Below are 27,259 nucleotides of genomic sequence, written 5' to 3' on the forward strand. Positions count from 1 at the left end.
CACTGTGAGTTATAGCATCCCTTTTTACTTTAACTATTTTGGGAACTGAGAATACATGCGCATTTTATGTTTTACATACTAGGCACGAGTACTTAAACTTTATATATGTGTGGGTTATACAACGACATAAACATTCCCTTTAGCTCGGTAACGTTTAGTCATTGGTTTTTGAACCGGTGAACGCGAATCTTAGATATGGATCCATAGGGTTTGACATCCCCACTCGGGCTAGTAGCGCTAGCATTTAACGGGTGTTTAATACTTCATAAATATACGCACTCGCCAAGTGTACTTTCAGGGGGTTATAAACGTTAAGTTAGTTACCAAGTGCCCACGGTTAAACATATACTTTATCATACTGTTTTGAAACGCTCTTTGTAACACTGAAATCTCGTGGCCTACCTTACATACTGTTATACTTAAACTATAGCTCACCAACCTTTGTGTTGATGTTTTTAAGCATGTTTTTCTCAGGTGCTTAAGGTTGCTTCCGCTGTTGTACTAGTCTTGCTGTAGACACCCGCTGCTTTAGAGATGTCACCGCATGAACGTTTATCTTGCATTCATAAACATTATTACTTTTGAAACTATGATTTGTAACGACCTACGGGTCACATACTATTATCCTTGCTTCTATTCATTAAAGCATACTTTTGGATGTAAAACATTTGACGTTGTTTATGACGTCACCTTTTATCATGAATGCAACTTGTTTTGAAAATGCATATAGTGTTGGACCTTGTAATGATCCTGTTGTTGATGATTCGTACACGATGGTTTTGTACGGGGCATCACATTTGGTATCAGAGCATTGGTTGTAGGGAATTAGGTTGCATTAGTTAGTCTGGACCAACCCAAATAGGATTCACTAATAGGACTAATCTACAACTTGCTAGTTTACTTGTTTTCGCTGAACTTACTGCATGCTACTACTTAATTTTACTACTATATGCCATATGCTATTACATGATTTCACTACTGCATGCTATTATCTGCTTTCGATGATACTCGTCGTTATTGCCATGCTACTTACTGTTACACATGATTTAGACTGTTGTAGTTACTTCGCCTAATACGTGCTTGCTTTATGACTTACTGACATGGAAAATTTATTTTTCCTCGTTCAGATGTCGGATATTCCATCTGCTATCATTTTGGGCAGCGATTCAGACACTTCAGCCACTTCACCTGCCACTGTTGCCGATCCCCCGATCCCTTCGGTGACACACTCTAGTGACCCAGGCGCTTCGTCCTCCGGAGCTAGTAGTCATGCGCCTGCCCCAGTGGGTACTGCAGACGGAGCCCAGGACCTCCTGGAGATTCCAGCTCCACTAGCCCCGGTACCTCAGGAACCACAGCACCATCCTAGTGGCGTTGTGATTCCCGCGGAATTTGAGGAAGGTCCATTCCGTAATCAGTATCGTCATTGGTGCCGACGCGCTCCTGATGGACATTTGGTGCCGATCCCACCTTTCAGATACCGACAGATGATGGCCGCCCGAGGAGAGCCAGTACAGCCACCCGTGCAGCCACCTCCACATGATTCAGATGACCCATCATCCGACGACTCATCCACAGACGACTCTAGTGGCGAGGATTCCACCGATGACTTCGACGAGGAGGACCTCGATGATGCACATGTTCAGCCACACTCCACCCCGCCAAAGAAGCGGTACCGTTTCGATGGTACCGTCATTCCAGGGATGAACGGAGGTCGAGCATTCACTGACACATATGGTCGGCGTCGTAGGGTTACCGCCCGTAAGCGGCTTGTGCCGTATCCTGCTGATCCCTTCATCCATAAGCCTTACTGCTTCGCAGCCTCTACTTCTGGAGCCGGACCTTCTGCACTACCAGCTACTCCAGCACCACCCGTACCGACTGCACCTCCTGCCCCACCATCCCCCTCTGTCGAGGAACTGATGAGGGAGGTGGAGATCCTCCATGCTCGGGTAACTGAGCTTGAGGACCAGATGTCCCACGTATTGGACATCCTACACCCACCATCACCGTAGGGCTTTTGTAGTAGATATCATTATGTAATCTAGTTATAGTTTTATGTATTACTTATGTATTGTACGAACCTATGCTGATGTATGCACTTATTATTAATGAATGGAACTTTGCATTATTTAATTCTTGCACGATGTTCTATTTACGTTACTGTATGATTCTGTGGTATTTGTACCTGGATTGCATTACTTAATAAACATGTGATGTGTTGATTCCATGTTGGTTACCATATACTGTATTATTACTATTTGAATACTGGATTTTGACTTGAGTCAAAAATTTTGTTTAGAATACCATGGCCAACGGACGATCAACACCTACCGCAGCCCAAATCGAGGAGATGATCAATGAGCGAGTCACCGCAGCTTTAGCAGAAAGGAACCTCCAAGCTCCACTGCCACCGCCACCGGTTATTCAACCCATTCGTAATGGGTGCACGTACAAAGAGTTCCAAAGCTGCAAACCCCACAACTTCAGTGGAACGGAGGGGCCGGTTGGTCTCACTAGATGGTTCGAGAAATTAGAATCTGTGTTTCTAGTTAGTAACTGTTCGGAGGAGAATAAAACCAAGTTTGCTTCATGCACTCTGTCTGACGGCGCACTAACGTGGTGGAACACATTGGCTCAAGCAAAAGGTATTGATGAGGCATTTGCTACCCCATGGAAGGAATTCAAAGGGGCAATGATTGAGGAATATTGCCCTAGGACCGAGATCCAGAAGATGGAAATTGAGTTTATGCAGTTGAAGGTTGTGGGAAACGACCTCGATGGGTACAATCGTAGGTATTTGGAACTAGCCCTGATGTGTCCTACCATGGTCACCCCGGAATTCAAATGTATGGAAAGGTATTTGTGGGGACTTCCTAAGTCCATTAAGGGAAATGTCACCTCGTTCAAGCCACCCAATGTCCCGGAAGCAATGCGCATGGCGCATACTTTAATGAATCAAATCATCAGCGATGAACCGGAGAAGGCTAAGTCTGAAGCGGGTAGTAGTGAGAAGCGCAAATGGGATAACAACAGGGGAAGGACCTATGATCAAAATCCGGCGAAATGACATGAGGGTTTCAAAGGAAACAACAACGGTGGGAACTCCAACCCCAACTACAAGGGAACCTTACCACAATGTAAGCGGTGCTACAAGCACCATACTGGGTATTGTAATGTTGTTTGCGAAAAGTGCCAACGGACTGGGCATATCGGCAAGGACTGCAAGGTCACCACCATGACTGGGAAGCCGAACACCAATGGACCTAAAAAGTGCTACGAATGCGGACAGACGGGCCAATTCAGAAATGCGTGCCCCAACAAGCGAAAGGACGGCGGACCACCGCGTGGCAGAGCTTTCAACGTTAATGCAAGGGACGCCCGCGAGAATTCCGACTCGGTGACAGGAATATTCACTATCAACAATTTATTAGCTTCTGTCCTATTTGATACTGGTGCCGATAGAAGTTATGTATGTAGACACTTTTGCGATAAGATTAATTGGTCATTAGTCCCGTTAAAAGAGAGTATGCTTGTCGAGGTCGCCAATGGAAAACTTGAGAAAGTTGACCATATTAGTCGAGGAGCTATTATCAACATAGCTGGTGTAAATTTAGAGATTGACTTGATACCTATCAAATTGGGAAGTTTTGACGTTATTGTCGGTATGGATTGGTTGACCAAGATAAAGGCTGATATTATCTGTGGAGATAAAGCTCTTCGTATACCACAAGGAGATGGTGAGCCACTGATCATTTACGGAGAGAGATGTACCTCGAAGCTGAACCTCATTAGTTGCGTGAAAGCGCAAAAGATCATGAAGAAGGGACGTCTTGCTATCCTAGCACATGTGAAAACGGTAGAAACTGAGGTGAAGAGTGTGAACGACGTTCGAATTGTGAACGAATTTTCCGATGTCTTCCCTGAATAATTGCCTGGATTACTGCCACCGAGAGCAGTAGAGTTTCAGATCGACTTAGTGCGAGGAGCTGCACCTGTAGCTCGCGCACCTTATAGACTCGCACCTTCCGAGATGCAAGAATTATAGAGCCAATTACAAGAACTGCTAGACCGTGGATTCATCCAACCAAGTTTCTCGCCTTGGGGCGCACCTGTTTTATTTGTGAAGAAGAAGGATGGATCCTTCCGTATGTGTATCGACTACCATGAACTCAACAAATTGACAATCAAGAATCGGTATCCTCTTCCCCGTATTGACGATCTTTTTGATCAACTTCAAAGATCGAGTGTTTACTCTAAGATCGATTTGCGATCCGGTTATCACCAGTTGAGGGTGAAGGAAAGCGACGTGATGAAAACTACATTCAGAACTCGTTATGGTCATTATGAGTTTCTCGTGATGCCATTCGGTTTAACCAACGCACCTGCCGTATTTATGGACCTCATGAATCGTGTCTGCAAGCCATACCTGGATAAGTTCGTTATCGTCTTCATAGATGATATCCTCATCTACTCCAAGAGCGAAGAAGAGCATAAGCAACACCTCCGATTAGTGCTTGAACTCTTGAGACAGGAGCAACTGTATGCGAAATTCTCCAAGTGTGAATTTTGGCTGAAGGAGGTCCAATTTCTGGGACATGTTGTGAGCGACCAGGGTATCAAAGTTGATTCCGCCAAGATTGAAGCCATCAGCAAGTGGGAGACTCCCACTACTCCGACTCACATTCGTCAGTTTTTAGGTCTCGCCGGTTACTACCGAAGGTTTATTGAAGGTTTTTCTATGATTGCGCGTCCTTTGACCGCACTGACTTACAAAGGGAAGAAGTTCATTTGGGAACCCGCACATGAATCAGCATTTCAAACCTTGAAGAAGAAGTTGACCACCGCACCTCTCTTATCACTTCCTGAAGGCAGTGACGATTTCGTCGTTTATTGCGATGCTTCGAAAAGTGGCTTTGGTTGTGTACTGATGCAACAATCAAAGGTTATCGCTTATGCCTCCCGACAACTAAAGATTCATGAGCGGAATTACACTACTCACGATCTCGAACTAGGAGCCGTTGTCATTGCGCTCAAATTGTGGAGACACTATTTGTATGGAACTAAGAGTACTATCTTCACCGACCACAAAAGTCTCCAACACATCTTTGATCAGAAGCAACTGAATATGAGACAGCATCGATGGATCGAGATGCTAAACGACTATGATTGTGAACTTCGCTATCATCCTGGCAAGGCCAATGTTGTAGCTGACGCTTTAAGCCAAAAGGAGAGGACGGCACCTCTTCGTGTTCGGGCACTGAACATCACCATCCATTCGAATCTCAACAGCCAGATCCGAGTAGCCCAAGATGAGGCCCTCAAGGAGGAGAATATATCTCACGAACATTTGAACATACTTGTCTCTCGATTCGAGGTTAGGGAGACTGGACTCCGTTGTTATGCCCGAAGGATTTGGGTACCTCTTTATGGAGATCTACGGAACCTTTTACTTGATGAAGCCCACAAGTCGAGATATTCGATTCATCCCGGAGCGGGAAAAATGTACCATGATCTTAAGGAACAGTATTGGTGGCCGAATCTTAAGAAGGACGTTGCGACTTATGTTGGTAAGTGTTTGACTTGCTCGAAGGTTAAGGCCGAACATCAAAGACCTTCTGGGTTACTTCAACAACCGGAAATCCTGCAATGGAAGTGGGAAAGAATAACAATGGATTTAATTACCAAGCTACCAAAGACGGTGGGCGGATACGATACCATCTGGGTTATCGTTGACCGTCTCGCTAAATCTGCGCACTTCCTAGCTATGAAGAAAACTGATATGATGGAGAGACTCGCTCAACTATACAGCAAAGAGGTTGTATCTCGGCATGGTGTACCTTTTTCGATCATCTCAGATCGCGATCCCCGTTTTGCTTCCAGATTTTGGCGTTCCTTACAAGAAGCCATGGGAACCCGTCTCAACATGAGTACTGCTTATCACCCACAGACCGACGGGCAAAGTGAACGAACGATTCAAACCTTAGAAGACATGTTGCGTGCATGTGTCATTGATTTCGGAAAGGCCTGGGAAAGGCATTTGCCACTCGCCGAATTTTCTTACAATAACAGTTATCACTCGAGTATTAATGCCGCACCTTTTGAAGCATTGTATGGCCGCAAGTTCCGATCACCTATTTGTTGGGCCGAAGTAGGCAAAAAGAAAATCACCAGCCCGAGGTAGTCCACGAAACAACGGAGAAGATTGCCCAGATTCAAGCTAGACTTAAGACAGCCCGTGATCGTCAGAAGAGTTATGCCGATCTTAAACGTAAAGACTTTGAATTCAACATGGGCGATCGTGTAATGTTGAAGGTTGCACCTTGGAAAGGTGTGATTCGTTTTGGAAAACGTGGAAAGTTAAACCCACGATACATTGGTCCTTTCGAAATTTTGGAGCGTGTTGGACCCGTTGCTTACCATTTGGATCTACCAGCACAATTGAGCTTAGTTCATCCTACCTTTCACGTGTCAAACTTGAAGAAGTGTCTTGCTGCACCCGAACTTATCATACCACTTGAAGAACTTACGATTATATATATATATATATATATATATATATATATATATATATATATATATATATATATATATATACACTTTGTGGAAGAACCTATTGAAATTATGGACCGTGAGGTCAAAACTTTGAAACGTAACAAGATTCCGATTGTACGAGTATGATGGAATGCCAAATGAGGACCTGAGTTTACTTGGGAACGAGAGGATCAAATGATGCAGAAGTATCCTCACCTTTTCCCGACTCCTCCATCTACCTCAGCGTAAAATTTCGGGACAAAATTTTCTTTAACAGGTGGGTAATGTAACGACCCTGGATTTTCCAACGTTTACTTATTAATATTTATTATTAATGCTTGTGATTTAATGAATGTATTTCTATACATTTACTTGTTACCATACATGAATTTTAATTGCCCGACACGTCTTTGTGACACACGTACATTACACGAATAATATTTTCGAGTATTATTTACATTCATGATTAAGTTTTATTAATCATTTTTAATTAACTATGGATACTAGTTAATTACTTGGGCTTTTGTTGGATTAACTTATTAAATACTTGAACTTGGGCTTTGATTAGTGTTAATGGACTTAAGAGCCCACTTTACTCACCTTAATGGACTTATTAGCCCATTACACATGTAAGTATCACATTAAGATTAAACTAGATGGATTAAGTTGCATGGAATCTAGTTACTTACTTAGTTACACACCTTTCCCATGCAAATACACCTAATAACCATCTTTTGAACCTTTACATGCAAGAAACTAGTAGACAACTTCCTCCTCCTTTCCCTTGTATGAACCGTCGGCCATTAGGCCATGGGGGAGTGTTCCATTTTCTTTTCTTTTTTGTATTACTTAGTTGCTAGTTTCTCTCATTTCCTCACACACAAATTACTTCTCATTTTCTCTCAATTTTTCTCTCTTTTCTCTACATTCTTGTAAGTAACATGAGACTTTTTCCTCACTTTTTCTTCATCTAAAACCGTGACATATACATACACATTCATCATCATTTGCTTGTTAATACTTGTTCATGTTGTTACTTAATTACTTGTAGTTGTTTGTTGTTACTTACTTGTTGTTGTTACTTACTAGTTACTAAGAATCAAACTCTTTAGTTTGATTCTTCATATCATCTTGTTCATACAAGACATACAAGAACAAAACTCTTTAGTTTTGGTTCTACATATAATGTTTTGAAAGATTGAAGGTTCATGAGTTGTTAAAAGCATACTTGTAATTCATGTTTGTAAACTTAAAGTTTACATTCTTAAAGATCAAGCTTTGGCTCGAATCTTTAAAGTATGAACAACCATGACTTATTACTTGTTTAAATTAGTTTGTTTCTTCATTTCCTAGCATCCTTAATTCGTGATTTTTGGTTGTTGTTGGTCAAGTGTTACTAGTTAACTTTGATCTCATTTTTCTTGAACAAAAGTTAACTTGAAAGTTCAAGAACATGGAAGTGTAACTCTTTAGTTATAACTTCATATACTTATGTAAGATCTAAGTTTATATAGCTTATGGTCTTCTAATTTTGTCATAATCAAGAGCTTATGAGCTTACATACACTTTACAAGATGATAATCTAGGTTTTGTAGCTTATGGTTTCATTAAAGTAAAGATTCAAGTGTTATTACTTAATGTTTAACTTAATAACTTTAGATCTAGACTTTTGAGTCTTGGATCTTCAAGATCTAACTAAGAACTATATTCTACAACTTAAGATCTTGATTAGTTAGTTTACTTTCAAGTTTGTAGTTCAATATTACTTTTATATTTCATGTATGTGTTAAATCTAAGACTTTGATGTAACTTTGGTTCATCAAAACTCTTGCAACACTTAAGTGAGTTGTGCTACATATCTTAGACTTACACTTGTGTTATGATGGTCAAAACTTGGTAAAGATGATGTAAACCCATTAACGAGTTGTACACTTGAAGCTATATGCATCAAGGATGAGAACCGTGATGAACATCAAGCACCAAGAACCCACCGGAACCTACTGTTTTACTGTTTCTGGGTCTGATCAGTACAACCTGGGCTACTTTAATGTTGATATTCAGTTAGCTCTGTTCGAGTAGATAATTTTTTGTTTAAGATTCGTCTTAATCCGAGTTACGGTTTAGGATTTATGGCCCTCCGATCGTCACTATGTCCTTTTAACGTTGTGCTGAAAATTCTGACCTACTCGCACTTAGACCGTCACCACGGTCAAAAAAAGACGAGTTTACTTCTGGGACTTTTACCACAACTAAAGGACTCATATATGGAGCCATGGCCACTGGTCTCACCTTATTTCAGTAGGTATAGAGGCCGTGGCGACTGACCAAAGTCAGCCTTTTTTTTAAACTCTTTTCATGAACGAAACTTACTTTACACCTTTTGTTTGACGATGAATGATGATGACCATTAAGACCTAATTTACATACATTTAAACCTATTGAGACGATTTACTGGCTTAGTAATATTTGACTTAGGTTGAGGACTTTCCGGACCTACATACTTGCTTACTTCCCGACTCGACTTTACTACTACTTTACCACTGTGAGTTATAGCATCCCTTTTTACTTTAACTATTTTGGGAACTGAGAATACATACGCATTTTACGTTTTACATACTAGGCACGAGTACTTAAACTTTATATATGTGTGGGTTATACAACGGCATAAACATTCCCTTTAGCTCGGTAACGTTTAGTCATTGGTTTTTGAACCGGTGAACGCGAATCTTAGATATGGATCCATAGGGTTTGACATCCCCACTCGGGCTAGTAGCGCTAGTATTTAACGGGTGTTTAATACTTCGTAAACATACGCACTCGCCAAGTGTACTTTCCGGGGGTTATAAACGTTAAGTTACTTACCAAGTGCCCACGGTTAAACATATACTTTATCATACTGTTTTGAAACGCTCTTTGTAGCACTGAAATCTCGTGGCCTACCTTACATACTGTTATACTTAAACTATAGCTCACCAACCTTTGTGTTGATATTTTTAAGTATGTTTTTCTCAGGTGCTTAAGGTTGCTTCTGCTATTGTACTAGTCTTGCTGTAGACACCCGCTGCTTTAGAGATGTCATCGCATGAACGTTTATCTAGCATTCATAAACATTATTACTTTTGAAACTATGATTTGTAACGACCTACGGGTCACATACTATTATCCTTGCTTCTATTCATTGAAGCATACTTTTGGATGTAAAACATTTGACGTTGTTTATGACGTCACTTTTTATCATGAATGCAACTTGTTTTGAAAACGCATATAGTGTTGGACCTTGTAATGATCCTGTTGTTGATGATTCGTACACAATGAGAAACCCGATTCCAACCCCGGTGAACTTTATATGTATCGACAACATCCGTATTTCCTAAAATGTAACAATGACCCGGGAACCTCTAAACCACCAGGTTTTTCTAAACCATTATGGAAAACGACGGCTCGTATTAGAGGAAAACCATATATTCCTAGAAAATTAGAAAAACGAACCAAGTCCGAAGAAGAAGAAACCAGTGATTCAGATTAGAGGGTTGTAATCATGTTGTGTATTATATGTATTGTAGTATGCTTGTACTTTTATGTTCTATGTAAAAATTGCTTGTATTGTTTGTTAATTATCTTTTACGAATCTAATCATTGTCTATTTTACAGTATGAAAACAAAATGGACGTTAAGGGTAGACAACCGAATATTTTAGAAGACCTACCAGAGGATATGATTGAGGAAATCTTGTCTAGAGTCGGTCAAAATTCATCAGCACATTTAGTTATGGCGAAATTAACTTGTCAAACATTTGAAAGACTTTCCAGAAATGCCTTAGTTTATAAATGCTTTCCTTTGATAGGTGGGGTATATCACATTGGGGAGACCGTAAGTTACGCCGTGTTTTCTTTAAAGCATTAAATGCGGGGAACCCAAATGCAATTTTACGCTACGGGTTAAGAACCTATTTTGACTCAACATATCCCAACATAGGATTTCGTGAATTAGAAAGAGCTTCTAACATGCAACATAAAGAAGCATGTTATGCTTACGGGTTAGTGATGTTCGCTTCTTACCAAAGTGAGAAAAAGAACATCGGATTGCAACTTTTAAATAAAACCTTCCCACAAGTGACGGATTCGGTAGTTGGGGTGAGAAACAAGGTTTTTAGATTATTACGGGGCTGCTGGACATTATGAAACCCTCGTCCTTTTGACGACATTACAACATGCTACCTAGCCAATGGTCATAACGGTTATTTTCCACAAGACCAAGGATGGGAAGTCGTCTTAGTAAAACCAGAATGCATGACTTGTTTCTGGACTTATGAATTACGTGTCTTTATTTCCTTTGCTGAACAACTTGCGTATTAACTAGGTTTATCTTCAAAACTGTCCTGTATCATAGTGTACTATATTTCATGTTATATGTAATATAGCGAAGTTGTAAGTTTGAAGAATATTTGTATGTGATATATTATTATAATCAGTTTTTCATATGGAATTGTAGTAGTTGAATTGTATATTAGCTACTAAGTATGAACTTAACGGGTAGGTAGTACCCGAATTTAAATTTATAAAACGCTAATATGAAGAAAAAGCTTTTATAAATGAGTTCATATTATGCTACGAAATACTATTGACTACTCTTAATATTCTGTATGATTAACTCGATTCAGTTGGCTATTTTGAAGGAAATGGCACCGACTACTCGACACACCATGAATATGAGCGAAGAGGAATTTCGTACATTTCTTGCTGCAAACATAGCCGCAGTACAGGATACGCTACATACCAACAATAACTCTGAATCTAGCAATGCAGCTAACGGCGCAAGAAATCGTGTAGGATACTCCTACAAAGAATTCACTGTCTGCAATCCTTTGGAATTTGATGGAACCGAAGGACCAATTGGATTGAAACGGTAGACCGAGAAAGTCGAATCGGTATTTGCCATAAGTAAGTGTACTGAAGAGGACAAAGTTAAGTACGCTACGCATACCTTCACATGTACTGCGTTAACGTAGTGGAACACCTATCTTGAACAGATAGGACAAAATGCTGCTTACGCACTACCGTGGTCGACATTCAAGCAATTGATGAACGAGCAGTACCGTCCTAGAAACGAAGTCAATAAGCTTAAGGTAGAGCTTAGATAGTTATGAACACAAGGGTTTGACATTACCACGTATGAACGATGATTCACAGAGTTGTGCCTATTGTGTCCGGAAACGTTCGAAGATGAAGAAGAGAAGATCGACGCGTTTGTAAAAGGATTACCAGAAAGGATTCAAGAAAATATGAGTTCACACGAGCCCGCTTCCATACAAAAGGCAAGTCGAATGGCTCATAAACTCATAAATCAGATTGAGGGAAGAATTAAAGAGCAGGCAGCCGAAGAAGCTAACACGACACAACTCAAGAGGAAGTAGGAGGAAAACAGTGACAAGAGTCACCAGTACAACAACAACAACAACAACAACAACAACAACAACAACAACAACAACAACAACAACAACAACAACAACAATTACAACCAAAATCGTAACAACTATCCCAACAACCGCAACATAAATCGCAACAACAATAATTGCAATCCCAACAACAACAACTACAACAAACGTCCCAACAACAACAATTACAATAATCGTCCCAAAAGCAATAACAACCGCAACAACAACAATAATCAGAAACAGCAATGCCAAAGGTGTGAAGAGAATCACCCGGGGTTCTGCACAACATTTTGCAACAGGTGTAAAAGAAATGGTCATAGCGCGACAAAGTGTGAGGTCTATGGACCAATGTATAACAGAACTAAAGGAACAAATAATGCCGGAACGAGTAATGTCGGAACAAGTAGTGTCGGAGCAAGTACTGCCAACGTAGTCTGTTATAAATGCGGAAGAGTTTTCAATATTAATACGGCAGAAGCGCAGAAAGACCCGGAGCTTGTTACGGGTACGTTTCTCATTGACAATAAATCTGCTTATGTTTTATTTGATTCGGGTGCGGATAGAAGCTATATGAGTAGAGATTTTTGTGCTAAGTTAAGTTGCCCATTGATGCCTTTGGATAGTAAATTTTTACTAGAATTAGCAAACGGTAAATTAATTTCAGCAGATAATATATGTCGGGATAGAGAAATTAAACTGGGGGATGAAACGTTTAAAATTGATTTAATACCAGTCGAGTTAGGGAGTTTTGATGTAATAATTGGCATGGACTGGTTGAAAAAGTGAGAGCAGAGGTCGTTTGTTACAAAAATGCGATTCGCATTATGCGTGAAAAAGGAAAACCTTTAATGGTGTACGGAGAAAGGAACAACGCGAAATTAAATCTTATTAATAATTTGAAGGCACAAAAACTAATAAGAAAAGGTTGTTACATCATTCTAGCACACATCGAGGAAGTTAAACCTGAAGAAAAGAACATCAGTGATGTTCCCGTCGCAAAAGAATTTCCCGATGTATTTTCGAAAGAATTACCGGGATTACCCCCACATCGATCCGTTGAATTTCAAATAGACCTTGTACCAGGAGCTGCACCAATAGCTCGTGCTCCATACAGACTCGCACCCAGCGAAATGAAAGAATTACAAAGTCAGTTACAGGAACTTTTAGAGCGTGGTTTCATTCGACCAAGCACATCACCATGGGGAGCTCCTGTTTTGTTTGTCAAGAAGAAAGATGGTACATTTAGGTTGTGTATCGACTACCGAGAGTTGAACAAACTTACCATCAAGAACTGCTACCCACTACCGAGAATCGACGACTTATTTGATCAACTACAAGGCTCGTCTGTTTATTCGAAGATCGATCTACGTTCTGGATATCATCAAATGCGGGTGAAGGAGGATGATATTCCGAAGACTGCTTTTAGGACGCGTTACGGTCATTACGAGTTTATGGTTATGCCATTTGGGTTGACTAACGCACCAGCTGTGTTCATGGACCTCATGAACCGAGTGTGTGGACCATACCTTGACAAGTTTATCATTGTTTTCATCGATGACATACTTATTTACTCAAAGAATGACCAAGAGCACGAAGAACATTTGAGAAAAGTGCTAGAGTTGTTAAGGAAAGAAAAACTGTACGCTAAGTTTTCAAAGTGTGCATTTTGGTTAGAAGAAGTTCAATTCCTCGGTCATATAGTGAACAAAGAAGGTATTCAGGTGGATCCAGCAAAGATTGAAACCGTTGAAAAATGGGAAACCCCAAAAACTCCGATACACATATGCCAGTTTTTAGGACTAGCTGGTTACTACAGAAGGTTCATCCAAGACTTTTCCAGAATAGCAAAACCCTTGACTGCATTAACGCATAAAGGGAAGAAATTTGAATGGAAGGATGAACAAGAGAAAGCGTTTCAATTATTGAAGAAAAAGTTAACTACGGCACCTATATTATCATTACCAGAAGGGAATGATGATTTTGTGATATATTGTAACGCCTCAAAGCAAGGTCTCGGTTGTGTATTAATGCAACGAAAGAAGGTAAATGCTTATGCGTCTAGACAATTGAAGATTCACGAGCAGAATTATACGACGCATGATTTGGAATTAGGCACAGTTGTTTTTGCATTAAAGACTTGGAGGCACTACTTATATGGGGTCAAAAGTATTATATATACCGACCACAAAAGTCTTCAACACATATTTAATCAGAAACAACTGAACATGAGGCAGCGCAGGTGGATTGAATTGTTGAATGATTACGACTTTGAGATTCGTTACCACCCAGGGAAGGCAAATGTGGTAGCCGATGCCTTGAGCAGAAAGGACAGAGAACCCATTCGTGTAAAATCTATGAATATAATGATTCACACTAACCTTACTACTCAAATAAAGGAGGCACAACAAGGAGTTTTAAAAGAGGAAAATTTAAAGGATGAAATACCCAAAGGATCAGAGAAGCATCTTAATATTTGGGAAGACGGAACCCGGTATAGGGCTGAAAGAATTTGGGTATCAAAATTTGGAGATATGAGAGAAATAGTACTTAGAGAAGCTCATAAAACCAGATACTCAATACATCCTGGAACGAAAAAGATGTACAAGGATCTCAAGAAACATTTTTGGTGGCCAGGTATGAAAGCCGATGTTGCTAAATATGTAGGAGAATGTTTGACGTGTTCTAAGGTCAAAGCTGAGCATCAGAAACCATCAGGTCTACTTCAATAACCCGAAATCCCAGAATGGAAATGGGAAAACATTACCATGAATTTCATCACTAAATTGCCAAGGACTGCAAGTGGTTTTGATACTATTTGGGTAATAGTTGATCGTCTCACCAAATCAGCACACTTCTTGCCAATAAGAGAAGATGACAAAATGGAGAAGTTGGCGAGATTATACTTGAAGGAAGTTGTATCTAGACATGGAATACCAATCTCTATTATCTCTGATAGAGATGGCAGATTTGTTTCAAGGTTTTGGCAGACATTACAACAAGCATTGGGAACTCGTCTAGACATGAGTACTGCCTATCATCCACAAACCGATGGGCAGAGCGAAAGGACGATACAGACTCTTGAAGACATGCTACGAGCATGTGTTATTGATTTTGGAAACGGTTGGGATCGACATCTACCATTAGCAGAATTTTCCTACAACAACAGTTACCACTCGAGTATCGAAATGGCACCGTTCGAAGCACTTTATGGTAGAAAGTGCAGATCTCCAATTTGTTGGAATGAATTGGGGGATAGACAGATTATGGGTCCGGAGATAATCCAAGAAACTACAGAGAAAATTATCCAAATTCAACAACGGTTGAAAACCGCTCAGAGTCGACAAAAGAGCTACGCAAAACTTAAAAGGAAAGATATAGAATTTGAAATTGGGGAGATGGTCATGCTTAAGGTTTCGCCTTGGAAAGGCGTTGTTCGATTTGGTAAACGGGGGAAACTAAATCCAAGATACATTGGACCATTCAAGATTTTAGATCGTGTCGGACCAGTAGCCTACCGACTTGAATTACCTCAACAACTCACCAATGTACATAATACCTTTCACATCTCGAATCTGAAGAAGTGCTTAGCTAAAGAAGATCTCACTATTTCTTTAGACGAAATTAAAATCAATGAAAAACTACAATTCATTGAAGAACCCGTCGAGATAATGGATCGTGAGTTTAAAAGGCTCAAGCAAAACAAGATACCAATTGTTAAAGTTCGATGGAATGCTGGTAGAGGACCCGAGTTCACCTGGGAACGAGAAGATCAGATGAAGAAGAAATACCCGCACTTATTTCCAGAAGATACGTCAACACCTCCAACTGCTTAAAATTTCGGGACGAAATTTATTTAACGGGTAGGTACTGTAGTGACCCGAACTTTTCCATGTTTATATATATTAAATGAAATTGTTATTTATATGATTAAATGTTTTCAACATGTTAAGAAATCAAACTTATTAAGACTTGATTATTTGAAATGAGTTTCATGTACACAATTGACCACCCAAGTTGACCGGTGATTCACGAACGTTAAAACTTGTAAAAACTATATGATGACATATATATGATTATATATATAATTAACATGATATTATGATAAGTAAGTATCTCATTAGGTATTTTAACAATGAGTTATATACATAAAATTGAGTTTATTGAATTAAGAAACTCGAAAAGATATATATAACAATTATCGTTATAACAACGTCTTACTAAATACATATGAATCATATTAAGATATTGATACACTATGTTTAATCATGATAAATGATAAGTAAACATGTCATTAAGTGTATTAACAATGAACTACATATGTAAAAACAAGACTACTAACTTAATGATTTCGAAACGAGACATATATGTAACGATTATCGTTGTAACGACATTTAAATGTATATATATCATATTAAGATATATTAATATATCATAATATCATGATAATATAATAATTTAACATCTCATTAGATATAATAAACATTGGGTTAACACATTTAACAAGATCGTTAACTTAAAGGTTTCAAATCAACATTTACATGTAACGACTAACGATGACTTAACGACTCAGTTAAAATGTATATACATGTAGTGTTTTAATATGTATTCATACACTTTTGAAAGACTTCAAGAAACTTATCAAAATACTTCTACTTAACAAAAATGCTTACAATTACATACTCGTTCAGTTTCATCAACAATTCTACTCGTATGCACCCGTATTAGTACTCGTACAATACACAGCTTTTAGATGTATGTATTATTGGTATATACACTCCAATGATCAGCTCTTAGCAGCCCATGTGAGTCACCTAACACATGTGGGAACCATCATTTGGCAACTAGCATGAAATATCTCATAAAATTACAAAAATATTAGTAATCATTCATGACTTATTTACATGAAAACAAAATTACATATCCTTTATATCTAATCCATATACCAACGACCAAAAACACCTACAAACACTTTCATTCTTCAATTTTATTCATCTAATTGATCTCTCTCAAGTTCCATCTTCAAGTTCTAAGTGTTCTTCATAAATTCTACAAGTTCTAGTTTCATAAAATCAAGAATACTTCCAAGTTTACTAGCTCACTTCCAATCTTGTAAAGTGATCATCCCACCTCAAGAAATCCTTATTGTTTACAGTAAGATATCATTCTAAATCAAGTTAATACTCATATACAAACTTTGATTCTATTCCTATAACTATAGCTATCTTAATTCGAGTGATAATCTTACTTGAACTTGTTTTCGTGTCATGATTCTACTTCAAGAACTTTCAAGCCATCCAAGATCCTTTAAAGCTAGGTCATTTCTTGTCACTTCCAGTAGGTTTACCTACTAAACTTGAGGTAGTAATGATGTTCATAACATCATTCGATTCATACATATAAAACTATCTTATTCGAAGATTTGAACATGTAATCACTAGAACATAGTTTAGTTAATTCTAAACTTGTTCGCAAACGAAAGTTAATAATTCTAACTTGACTTTTAAAATCAACTAAACACATGTTCTATATCTATATGATATGCTAACTTAATGATTTAAAACCGAAAAACACGAAAAACACCGTAAATCCGGATATACGCCGTCGTAGTAACACCGCGGGCTGTTTTGGGTTAGTTAATTAGAAACTATGATAAAAGTTGTTCTTCTGGGAAAATGATTTTTCTTATGAACATGAAACTATATCCAAAAATCATGGTTAAACTCAAAGTGGAAGTATGTTTTCCAAAATGGTCATCTAGTCGTCGTTCTTTCAAATGAAATGACTATCTTTACAAAAACGACTTGTAACCTGTATTTCCGACTATAAACTTATACTTTTTCTAGTTAGATTCATAAACTTAAGTTCAATATGAAACCATAGCAACTTGAAACACTCAAAACGGATTTAAAACGAATAAGTTATGGGTAAAACAAGATTGGATATTTTTGCTTGTTGTAGCTACGTGAAAATTGGTAACAAATCTATATTAATCATATCCTAGCTAACTTATATTGTATTATACATGTATTCTAATATATTATGTAATCTTGGGATACCATAGACACGTATGCAAATGTTTTGACATATCATATTGACTCATGTATATATATTATTTGGAACAACCATAGACACTCTATATGCAGTAATGTTGGAGTTAGCTATATAGGGTTGAGGTTGATTCCAAAAATATATATGCTTTGAGTTGTGATCTAGCCTGAGACGTGTATACACTGGGTCGTGGATTGATTCAAGATAATATATCGATTTATTTCTGTACATCTAATTGTGGACAACTAGTTGTAGGTTACTAACGAGGACAGCTGACTTAATAAACTTAAAACATCAAAATGTATTAAAAGTGTTGTAAATATATTTTGAACATACTTTGATATATATGTACATATTTGTTATAGGTTCGTGAATCGACCAGTGGCCAAGTTTTACTTCCCGACGAAGTAAAAATCTGTGAAAGTGAGTTATAGTCCCACTTTTAAAATCTAATATTTTTGGGATGAGAATACATGCAGCTTTATAAATGTTTTACAAAATAGACACAAGTACATGAAACTACTTTCTATGGTTGAATGATCGAAGCCGAATATGCCCATTTTTCTTGGTAGCCTAAGAATTAGGGAACATCACTAATTTTGAGAATTAGTACACCCCTAATTGACGCGAATCCTAAAGATAGATCTATCGGGCCTAACAAACCCCATCCAAAGTACCGGATGCTTTAGTACTTCGAGTTTTTATATCATGTCCGATGGATGTCCCGGAATGATGGGGATATTCTTATATGCATCTTGTTAATGTCGATTACCAGGTGTTCACCATATGAATGATTTTTATCTCTATGTATGGGATGTATATTGAAATATGAAATCTTGTGGTCTATTATTATGATTTGATAATATATAGGTTAAACCTATAACTCACCAACATTTTTGTTGACGTTTTAAGCATGTTTATTCTCAGGTGATTATTAAGAGCTTCCGCTGTTGCATACTAAAATAAGGACAAGATTTGGAGTCCATGCTTGTATGATATTATGTAAAAACTGCATTCAAGAAACTTATTTTTGATGTAATATATTATTATTGTAAACCATTATGTAATGGTCGTGCGTAAACGGTATATTTTAGATTATCATTACTTGATAATCTACGTAATGCTTTTTAAACCTTTATCGATAAAATAAAGGTTATGGTTGTTTTAAAAATGAATGCAGTCTTTGAAAAACGTCTCATATAGAGGTCAAAACCTCGCGACGAAATCAATTAATATGGAACGTTTATAATCAATATGAACGGGACATTTCATTTCCACTATGACATCATGAAATAGGTTGGATAGATATATAGATGAAATCTTTCTTGGGATTATTCAAAAAAGTGACATTTAGGTGTTTCCAAAGTTGTGGTATTACTCAGGAAACTTCAGTCCTTATACTTGACATAATTCTGTTGACTTTTCTTGGTCATTTAGAAGTGTCAAAGTTGTTGAATTCTGATGGTTTGGGTCAAAATTGCTATTTTGGATATCTTATACTTATAGCCCAAAATTCAAAGTCAGCAGAGGAGAGCTTTAATATGGAGATATCTGTTTTTGTTTTATATTGGGTTCCTTGGATGAGTTATCTAAATAATGCAGTAAGGGGCCTAATGCTTGTGGAATGAAGCAGACTTGCTCAAGGTGTTATAAGAAGGTGAGCATTTTCTTTTATGTATAATTACGGTTTCATGTTTGTTAATTCAATCAGTTCGATTGTTTCTTCAGTTTTGAAAACTTTTGTAATAATATTAACGCATCGTCCCACAATTAGAGCTACAAATATGGTACTATTTCTTTATCCTTTTGTTTTGGTATTCGGTTTATTTCATCTTTTTTCGTTACTATAATCAATTTTGGTTTGCTCATTCGTTAAATTTGTTCTTTTTAGAGTTCTGTAAATAAAGGTCAAAATTGTTTTGAATTATGTAAGAAATATCATCTCAGTTTTGTTTGCAGGGCATGATGCTACCAGCTATTGATCAAACCATATGAGTTATTGGTGTGAATAGACATTCAAATGTTTATCGTTCTGCTTTCTTAGTACAGGTGATAACTTAGGTTTGGGTCACAGGGTCACGTGGGTTAGTTAAACCGGAGTATAATTTTAGACTTTAACCAGATATGATACATACTTTAACCGGAGTATAACTTGCAAGCCTGTTTGTTCAAACCATTTAACCTTTCTAAGGAAATGTTTCTTTGCTCATATGTGATTTTACTTGGTATGCATAACCAAATTGAACTCATTGCATTTCAAGTTAAATTGTACAAAGTTTTAATGCCCAATGGCCTTTTTAAGAAGAGAAACATGGCTGAATTATAGTGGCTGAATTAAGATGTGATGTTATTTTCTTATTAATGAAGTATCATTGTTATAATATTTCTGTAAACAAGGAAACATATTGCATGCTTTCTGATCAGTTCTAAACATCTCTCTGTTATTGCACTATTTTGAACATCATCGCTAATGAAGTCAGTCCAAGCAGACGGGCCAAAAGAGAAACCAGATGAGAAACTCAAAGCAAGCATCTTCTACTCCAGATAGCGTGCGTTAAATACAGAATTATATTATGTTTGATCTGCTTTTTCTTTTTTCTTGTATTTTTTTATAGTGCATCCAAGGCCCCTGTTTGATATACAAATTACAAAAACGGTCTCATTTATTTTAGGGTGCGTTTGGATTATATGAAGGTCACGGCAATTGTTGTATACATTTACTAAACAAACGGTCTCATTTATTTTCATGAAATCGTGCCAATTGTACATAAAATGACTTGAGAGTAAATCAAACGTTACTTGCTTGAAGAAATGTTGGGCAATTTCTCATATATTCTTAGATTACTGAATTTGGATGATTTAGATTTGCTCAAGGAAATCTATATAAAATGTAACCTAGAAAAGATTATTATGTGAAAGGAACTTAAATTACTGTAGAAACATGAAACTACATACTTATTTAAATTAAAATTTTCATTACTACAATATCATTCAGTATGTGATAATGCATCTAGCAAGAACACAACTCCATAAGATAGAAACATGAAACTACTTTGAACCAAAAATCAACAAATTAAAAACATTTTCTCAATGGGTCAGTTCCGCTGCGTTAGGGTCAACCTTCTCACTCTTGCCCGGCTCAACCTGTTCTTCAGTTTCATTATCAGGTTCGACCTGATCTTCAGTCCCATTTTCAGTATTCACGTCCACTCGATCTTCAGTTTTGTTCTCAGGGCCCACTCGATCTTCAGTTTTGTTCTCAGGGTCCACTTGATCTTCGGTTTTGTTCTCAGTGTCCACTTGATCTTCAGTCTTTGACTGGGTCCCACTAACGGGCTCCACCTGATTTCCAACCTCTTGTAGGGTCACACCAGGGTTCGAACCGTGGGGCGGGTACCCAGGACCCGGTGGATACATCGGAGGCCCAGTATGAGGTAAAAACGGTTGCAACAATTGAAGAACTTGTTGATCAAGTCCTCCATGCGCATAAGATGTAGAAGCACTCTGTGCAAGTGCCTGAATAAGAACAGGATACAATGCAGCCTCTAATGCAGGATAAAGTGCTTGTAATGCCACCTGTCCAAGTGTCGCTTCTTGTTCTTGAAACCGTTTAAGATTAAACATATGTTTTCTACCTTTTAAATGACAATCGAAAACAGGCGCCGATTCACATTTCACGTCACAAAGTTCACAAATAAACGGCACGGCTTCCTTTTGTCTCTTCATTGGTTCACTAGATTTCCTTTCGTCTTCTTCCATCATTTTTCTCTTCATATTGTTGTTGTTACCTTGTGGTAGTTCTTCAGAGTCAACCGGTTGACTTTCATCTTTGACTTTTGGCAATTGCTTGATTTCAGGTTGTGTTTTGCCAGCGAGCCTCTTCAATTGTTCCTGTATTTCAAGATTCTTTTTATGTTTTTTCCCGTTCTTATGATTTTCAAGAACCTCGTGAGTGTTGCAATCGACTCGACATAACTCACACCATGCCAAAAACTGCGGTTTCGGTTGACTCACACTCGGTTTACCGCCACGACCACTGACACCACGTCCTCCACCACCACGGCCGCCACCACTGCCACGTCCTCCGCTTCCGCCACCACGTCCCCTACCACGAAAAGACGACGAACTACCTCCTCTACCGCCACCTCTGCTAGGACCACTATGTTGGCCACCTTGCCCATTCTGCATTATATATAAAAAAAAAATAAAAAATTCAAGCATATAATAAAAAAACTTTACAAATTGAATTAAACATCTTACAAGAGTATAAACATACAAGAACATCCATATTGAAAGCCACGGCAATTAGTAGTATCATGAGAACAAGAGGTATAATACTCCAAGCATAAAGTTATAGGCTAGCTCAATAACCTTTGGGCTAATAAAACCATGATGATGTTATTGTTAGTCTATAACTTAAGGCTCGTAAATTGTAATGCATTCAAATTTCCCATAACCAATGGTGAAATTAGGTCCCCACTTAATTTCTGGTTTTTGTATCGAAGTTTAAAACTTTGGTACAAGCCCATTGTTATAATAAGAAAAGAACACACATTATATCATCAGCATCTGTAATAAAGATGACATTGACTTTCAGGTCAACCAAACTACATTTCAAGTGGAAAAAGATGAGTTGTGTTATGTGTATATATTAAACATTTACGTATCGTATGGTACTTGTTACAGAGTTTGATGTACTTTTAATGTTATTGTTAATTATAACAAACAAATACCGATTTGAGGTTGAAATGTAGTAACACTGCCTTGAAAGGCAAATCGTACCCTTTTAGTGATAAACCAGAAATAATAGTAATTTCTATCATTACCGTAGCGCTATACATTTCATATTTCTAGGCAACGTTGCGTTAATATTTGCTCCTTTTGAAGAAGTAAATAGCCCGAGTGAAAATTCCATAAGATTCAAGCGGATCCATCTCCCTTCGACTAAAAAAACTGCTGCAAGAAGCTATGAAAGATTAAGCATGCCTCAAGAATCACACCCTTTTGGTGATAACGAGAACTTTGACTACCTCTGACTGTTTATAAGGAGAACTTTGACTAAATGGCACATGTAACTAACAAGTCCATATAGTCAAGGTTTATCAGTAGAGGTGGCAATATGGGTGAGCCAGAGTAACGAGTCAAACATGTAAACTTAAATTTTACATATTTGACACGTTTAAGAAAAAAAATGTAATCTTAATCCACCCTTTCATAGTGTGATTAATTAATGGATGAAACTGCCACCTCTATTTCACGGTAACTCATAGGCTCAACGTGACCACAATATATTTGATCTATTTGATCGCGAAAGAGAACGTGATAACGAAAATGTTGGACACGAGAACTATAAAGTAACCATTAATATATCACAGGTTGGTAACGTTATTTTAATTATTAAATTATTAAGTTGCCTCGTGTAATGTTTCACAATGGCATAATGATAATTCAGTACATGGTTACTTTAGGATTTTGTGGCCAACCTTAGAAAACAGTTAAAAGACATTGACTTATGTAGTTGATACAAATGTTAAAAGAGTATTATATTTTATTATACATTAAGAAAAATCATATAATCTATTTAATTTGTTTCATCCCCTTTGCTTCCCCTGAATAAATCAACAAAACAGGAAATATCATGTACCCTTTCCAATACTCAAAATCTGTGTAATCTTCAATCAAGCTGAAAGCTTATGGCTAATCACTTCTGCAGAGGGGGAAAACAACTTTTAAGTAGATTTTGTGAACATTCTAGTTCAAACCGAACCCATTTGTATAGCTTGTTTTGAGCTCAACCTTAAGCCTCGGAGAATTATATGTTGTAAGTTCAAATTTGATACGGAGTACTATGTTTTTGAATAATTGTTCATAAAACCATTTATCAACTAATATGAATATTAGTTGTCAAAGGAAGTTTAAAGATGTTGATAAATGACTTAAGAAATAGTGGGATTATATATTGAGTACTCAATTACAGGTTGTGCAATCTAAAAAGTGATTATGTGATTTTAAGTAATATAAATTGAATAATCACCAAATTAAACATCAGCTTTGATACAGTTTAAAATTGTACTCTATTAGCATACACTCAGCTCTTTGTGGCATATAATGATATAAATATATAATTAGTTTCGGATCACAACTCTGAATATCCCATTAACAAGCCAAATTTTACATTATAGAAAGCTAAGTAAAAAAAAAAAAAAAATTAGCAATACTTGATCACTAATAATAGATATACATATAAACAGTTTAAATACATAATGCTGTAAAACTAGTCAATAGAAAGCAAAAGATACTGTGACAACCATTAAAGCAGACTAATTTATCACAGAAAAGCATTTCCAATTGCATATACAAAAATAACATATTCTATATGTCGAACAATACAAATACATACACAAAGAGAGATGCATATACAATACAGAAAGTGTTTATATATATAAACAAACAACTACATTTTATAAAATGGTACTAGTACTTACGCATATTGGAAGGCATGCATTGACAATTCAGCTTAGTTACTTCAGAGAGTATTTCAATATACACTTTCTCATCAAAAGAAACTATTACACTTTTCTAAACATTTAGGTTCAAAGCCATTTAAATTTCAATATACACTTAAGAAGTATCTATAGCTAACAAATCATTGAGATTTAAATATACTCATATATATTAATCAAGTAACTAAATTCACAGATACAGCTATAAAAAACAATAGGTCCTCATTTTGTTCGTACTAATACATCAAGCATTATCTCAATTTTAATACAAAATATTATAAGGCATACAACTAATAACATAAATGCACTAAACATTTGCATAAGAAAACCCCACATAACAAAAAACAAAATTTATCAAGTACCCAATAACAAAACCCTAAGCACAAAATACCCAAAATCAGCAATACAAAATGAAGTTTTACCTGTGGGTACGCAAAAGTAAGCCCGTAACCACCAGGTTGCCCATGATTCTGTTGTTGCGGTTGTTGCGGTTGTTGTGGTTGTTGCTGTTGTTCCGGTTGTTGCCATTGCGAATAGACCTTACTTGGATCCGGATAACTAACCGGTTCTGGTTGCACATGCGGTTGTTGGTAGTAATAACTATTGGGGTCAGTTTGGTAATACATTTGAGTATAATCTTGCTGTTGGTAAGCAGCCATTTGATTCGGGTCGGGTTGAACCGGAACACCAGGTGGATGAATCGGGGCATGTTCTTGTTCTTGTTGTTGATGTTCAGTTTGTTGTTGAGGATATTGTTGTTCAGCGGTTGGTTGTTGATAAACAGAAGGATAAGCGTATTGTTGAGATTGATCGTATGTTGTTGGTTGAGAATAATACGAATAGGGATCGTAAGGTGTTTGTTGGGCATAAATGTATGGATCCTGTTGAATTTGGGATGAAGATGGTGGTGTTGTTGGTTGATAGGTTTGAGGTTGAGTTGCAGCGTATGGATCCATGGCTGTTTTTGGGTGAAATTGGGGAAGAAATTGTTTGAGTGAAAAAATAGTTTTAATATATTAGAATTTTTGCCAATTTGTTGTTGGTGTTGTATGTGGAGTACAAGTTTTGATGCTTGATGTGCATGTTTTGAGTTAGTGAGTTTGATTTAGACGAGTTGGGTGCTCTCGGGTTGCAGAGTTGGGTGCTCTCGGGTTGCAGCAGGGAACGTTTGTTAAATTCAATTGAGAAATTAGGGAAAAATTAGAAGAAAATAAAATATATTAAAATAGATAAAAAAAAAATCTAAGTTTAAAAAAAAAATTAATATTAATAATAACAATTATATTAAGAATAACAATTTCTCCTTATGAGTTTATTATGTTTGAAAAAAACTTTCTATAAAAAACATACAAAATTACATAAAAAGAATCGTTAAAACTAACAATCTCTCCTTGTGAATTATGTATGTGTCATTGAACTTGAATTCTTCAATGATTGATTCTTCAACGGTCTTTACTTTATAGACTTTGCTTGATTTGAGACGATGTGTCGAAACTCTAGAAGCTCCTTCCACAAAGTATTTGGGCTCTCATCAAAGGCTCGATCATTGACTATTGGTATGGTATTTTGATCTTTAAACTCCTCATATAATGTGAAAACTTCTTCGAATCCCCCCCCCCCCACCCCCCACCCCACACACAACATTTAAAAAAAAAAAAAAAAAAAAAAAAAAAAAAAAAAAAACTATCTTTAATTTCGATTCTTCTACCGTACATGCAAGAGTCGTAGTCGAACATCAACCATATCTCATTCTAATGATGACTTTATGAAGTAAAATGATCATGTATAATTGGTTGATGTAGTATTCGGTACTAAAAGTAACAAATTATCCATTCTTGTTAGCCTCCGTCACTTGAAGTAGCCCTTGCACCGTTAAAAGTTAATGAAGTATGTTAACCCTCGTTAATTTTGTGATAAATCATCCTTAAACCTGCTTTGTGCCAAATAAACTATTGGGCCTTAAATAATTTCTGTTGGGCCACAAAAACAAGAAGATCACCACCGAATTTGTTCATGAAATTTATTGAACCTTTGTTTCAAACTAACAGTTCCACAAGCTCTTAGATTTCACTCGGATTACAAATCGTTCGAATTGAGGTTCAAAGTTGATTAAAGCAAATTCTATCACGCTTGATAATCATATTTCATGAAGAACTTTGAGCTAAATCATCATTAAACATCAAAGTCGGTGAAGAACGTTCATGACGATTTCTCATTAACTTGAAATCTGATTTTACAAATTGATTGATTTCATGCCACAATCTCTTCATGAAACTTTTTCAACACATCCTAACACTCGACCATAGAAATCATGATCTGAAACTTCTTGAATCTCTTGATTGAACCTCGTTTGACTTTTCGATAAAAGTCAACAATCACGATTTCGAGATCAAATGAAGAAATTAGTTCATGAAACTTTCAGGAAACAATCATGAGATGTATCAAAAGATTTCTACACTTTTATTATTCCATAACATATTCTAAATTGTTCATAGCACTAAATCGTCTAAAGTTTTCGATAAGTGAAAGAACACGAAGTAAATCAAGTTGAATATGAACTAATTATTAAGATATGAAGATCGACGAAGGATAGGTTTTAGTGTAGGAAGATGATTCATAGATTGAATTGTAGTTTAATCTTCAGAATTGTAAATGCCAAATTTGTAGTTGAAGATGAAGAACAACGTTATTGATGACTTCGGTTCTGAATCTGTTTTATGATAATTTGTGAATCTAAGTG

The sequence above is a fragment of the Rutidosis leptorrhynchoides genome, chromosome 6 (assembly GCF_046630445.1).
Source record: "Rutidosis leptorrhynchoides isolate AG116_Rl617_1_P2 chromosome 6, CSIRO_AGI_Rlap_v1, whole genome shotgun sequence".
In the NCBI taxonomy this organism is placed as follows: Eukaryota; Viridiplantae; Streptophyta; class Magnoliopsida; order Asterales; family Asteraceae; genus Rutidosis; species Rutidosis leptorrhynchoides.